Source organism: Anabrus simplex, chromosome 4, assembly GCF_040414725.1.
Source record: "Anabrus simplex isolate iqAnaSimp1 chromosome 4, ASM4041472v1, whole genome shotgun sequence".
Lineage (NCBI taxonomy): Eukaryota > Metazoa > Arthropoda > Insecta > Orthoptera > Tettigoniidae > Anabrus > Anabrus simplex.
Genome location: NC_090268.1, coordinates 198,002,297 through 198,006,350, shown reverse-complemented (window position 1 = coordinate 198,006,350; position 4,054 = coordinate 198,002,297). Strand labels below are relative to the sequence as shown.

Sequence of the window (4,054 nt, the reverse complement as noted above, 5' to 3'; positions counted from 1 at the left end):
CGCATGCATAGAAAATAACTGAATGAATTTATACTGTAAACTGATGTAAATATAACCAACGCAGGAGGCGTCTAGCCTGCTTGAAAATAAGGACTTTTACCCGAATATCTCTAAAAATAATGACAAGAAATAACACAGAAAACACTGCACTAGCAAAATCAACAACTACGTAATACCTAGCATCTTCCCTCGATCCCATCTAACTATAATATATATATGTACAAATAACCTGGGCTGAAAACATGCATCCCAGCCTTAGCCAACATTAACTTTAACTGAATTAAGACAAATCTCCAGCCAAAGTGGCTGACATTTAATTTTACAATACATAATGAAAAATTCCCTGACCTAATGTATTAGATTTACAGGATCATGCCTAGAAATGGATTTTCGTACTCACCTTTTGCAGTTAGGTGCCATTCACCACGATCCACATGGCCGCAGTGTCTCAGATGCTTAGCTCATCACGATGACGGTGAGCCGAAGTTGATTGGTGCTGGCGTCGACTCCACGTACAGCCATGATGTCTTCCTTACGTCCCTGGAAAACTCTGTGGAATTTGTTGATTGCAATCACTTCTTCGCCGCTTTGCGTGTACGAGAACAAAAAGTTGACTCTAATGCTAGACTGTAATTTGCGCAGCCTACGCTCAAGTATTAGTCTGGCTTTAGCATCACTAGCTCAAGGGTCTAGGCCCAGTCAACTTAAGTACTCCGCAGCGGTAATAAATAAGCGGAGCGCACACGATGCAAATATATCTCGCGATCGCGTACCGATATGAGATACTGGTCACTATCTGGAATGTACATTTATCTCATCCGCGGGTGTCGAGCAAACATTATTCTCGGATTAACAGAGTTATTAAATCCGCGGTACCAAACCGCGCTTGGTCTATCAATTGTACTCGAATCAAATATTAGGATATAATAATTATCCTGTAAACTTCGGCTCGAGATTAAATGTCAACGCGCACATAGCGTGTAACCGTTTTTAGTCAGTACAAAGAACTTTCACCACTCGCACACAACGTGCAGTTCTCACCAAGTACAACAGAAGAATGGGGCTGCTCCCCCCACCACGGGTCTTTAAAAAACTCACTGTCCCTTTGTGGCAGCAGGTGAATCCCCGACAAACATTAGAGGCTGTCAGTTAATGGACTCGGGCTAGGCCCAACGTTTTTCCATTCAGATAAAATTACTTTGATAGTGCACATGTAGCCATTGTTTTCACACATGAGTGAATGATAAATATATATGCAAGTGTTATGCAGTTCGGACCTGTGGAATTCTAGCTTAGTGGCCAAAATAGCTATGTAAATGCTGAGATTCCAGTCCAGTGAAGTCGAAGTTGGTCATACTGAAATGTTGTTGAGGGGTTCCCTTTATTCAAATCTAACCTCCCCCAAGCTCGAGTAGAGTGAATTTGAAAGTTGGAAGGGGGTTGGTGTGCGTAGTTACCAAGACAACGACTCGATTTGAATTCAAACAACTCGTGTTTACTAGAAAATTACAAAGTGCGGCTCGTCTATATCGGCGGTTAACGGACTCCCTTACTTCGTACACAGCGTTATGCATATGATTAAATAGATACATCCACAGAGCTATTATATTACATATTGTGGCATCTAGGGGATGGCTCAAGGTGGAAACCCTCGCTGAGTCCGAGGTAAAAACTAACATTGGAAGTTAAACAGATTAGAAATAGAAAGAAAGAAAGAAAGAAAGAAAGAAAGAAAGAAATGAAAAGGACAAAAAGCGCACCGACACGTTTGAATTGTGGTGCTCGGCGAGGATGCTACAAATACGTCTCCATAATCGAAGAGCTTGGTATCCCGAATCAACTTTCCACTCTTGTTAGACGGAGAAAGCTGCATTTTTTGGACATGTATTAAGGAGTGAAAATAGCCTTGAACAACTTTTGAGAGGCCCTGCCGTAGGTAATGGCAACTGCTAGTGAACACTGTCAATTTAAACATGAGATCACGATATTCAGAACACCTGCGGGACAAAATTCTGGCACCTGGACGTCTCCGGAATGTAAAAAATAACTTTGCCATTCTTCTTATTAATATCATCATAATCATCATCATTATCAATTCTTCTTGAAAAAATACGGGTAAAAACCTACGGGAGAATTTACAAAATAGGTATACAGTAATTGCTATAACTGCACTGAAATCATTCAGATAGAGTCCGGTAATATTTAAAAAAAGCAATACAGTATTTTATATCAACTCCGCAGGTAATTATTCGCTTTGACAACGAATTCACGAAAATATTAAGAGCTCAATCCAGAGGGCTGGAATAAATATATATATTTTACAACTTGCTATACGTCGCTCCGACACAGATAGGTCTTACGGCGACGATGGAATAGGAAAGGCCAGGAGTGGGAATGAAACGACCGTGCCTTAATTAAGGTACAGCGGCAGCATTTGCCTTGTGCGAATAAATAAATTAGAACTGTGGAAATATTCACTGACAGTTTCCGCAATTCCTTTTTAATAGAAAAACATTTACCAGAAACTCGTCAATAATATCGAATTTAGCCAGATCATGATCTTTTCTTTCTTCATCTGTTTACCCTCCAGGGTTAGTGTTTTCCTCGGACACAGCGAGGGATTCCACCTCAACCGCCTCAGCGTGGAGTCCGGAGCGTGAGACTTTGGGTCGGGGGATACAACCGGAGAGGAGGACCAGTGTTTCGCCTAGGCGGTCTCACCTGCTATACTGGGGGGAGGGGGGGGGATGAATATTGGAAGGGATAGGCAAGGAAGGGAGCGGCCGTGGCCTTAAGTTAGGTACCATTCCGGCATTTTCCTGGAGGAAAAGTGGTGCTATTTGCTTTACGTCGCACCGATACAGATAGGTCTTATGGCGACGATGGGATAGGAAAGGCCTAGGATTTGGAAGGAAGCGACCATGGCCTTAATTAAGGTACAGCCCCGGCATTTGCCTGGTGTGAAAATGGGAAACCACGGAAAACCAGGGCTACCGACAGTGGGGCTTGAACCCACTATCTCCCGATACTGGATACTGGCCGCACTTAAGCGACTGCAGCTGTCGAGCTCGGTGAGGAAAAGTGGGAAACCACGGAAAGTCACTTCGAGGACGGTTGAGGTGGGAATCAAACCCACCTCTACTTATCTGACCTCCCTAGGCCGTTCCAATCTTCGTACCACGTTTCAAATTTCGTGTCAGAGCCGGGAATCGAACCCCACAGAGGCGGACATGTTCGAAAATCGGCAGGGAATAAATTTATATCGATTCTAACGCATAAATGTACATTTTTGAAGTTTGGAGTGCCATGACATGCAGAAAACGTAGAATTATCACTATACAGAATTATGGAGATATTGTAACGATATTGCTTGCGAATGGAAATAAATGCGTCCGAGAATTATGAAACCAGTATTACCTCGAAATTAAAATTGCAGGTCCCACCGAGATTTGAACTCGGATCGCTGGATTCAAAGTCCAGAGTGCTAACCATTACACCATGGGACCTCACAACTGCACACGTACCTGCCAAAACTACATTCGTGATGTACAGGCTGCGTTGTAGCTCCGATGATGTCAACCAATGAAGCGAACAGTCAACTCCGCGGCGTTGATCCGACCCGCGCACTGCGAGCACGGGGTACACCCGTGCCTTGTAGTTAACAAACATTCACAAATGTTAATTGCAGCAGCTCAGATCATGAATGACCGCAATCGTTTGATATCTCGTAAGTTAGGTCTATGTAATTGTATTAATAGTAGGCTTCAAATGTGTTCAGAGTGATCAAAGCATAACGATTATCTTTTCATCCACTTTTATCCATTAATCCATTTACCCTTAAGGGTTGGTTTTCCTCCGGTCTCAGCGAGGGATCCCACATCTACCTCCTCAAGGGTAGTGTTTTGGAGAGTGAGACATTTGGGTAGGGATACAACTGGAGATGAGGACAGGTACCTCGCCCAGGCAACCTCACCTGCTGTGCTGAACAGAGGCCTTGCTAGGTATAGGAAGATTGGAAGGGTTGGAGAAGGAAGAGGGAAGGAAGCGGCCGTGG

General features: G+C 43.5%; 1 non-coding gene across 1 annotated transcript; it reads right to left on the bottom strand.

Annotated features, from left to right (window-relative positions):
- Positions 1-3,434: 3,434 nt before the first annotated feature.
- Positions 3,435-3,506, bottom strand: TRNAQ-UUG (transfer RNA glutamine (anticodon UUG)). Its single transcript has one exon. It is a non-coding gene; the product is annotated as a tRNA-Gln (tRNA).
- Positions 3,507-4,054: the final 548 nt, after the last annotated feature.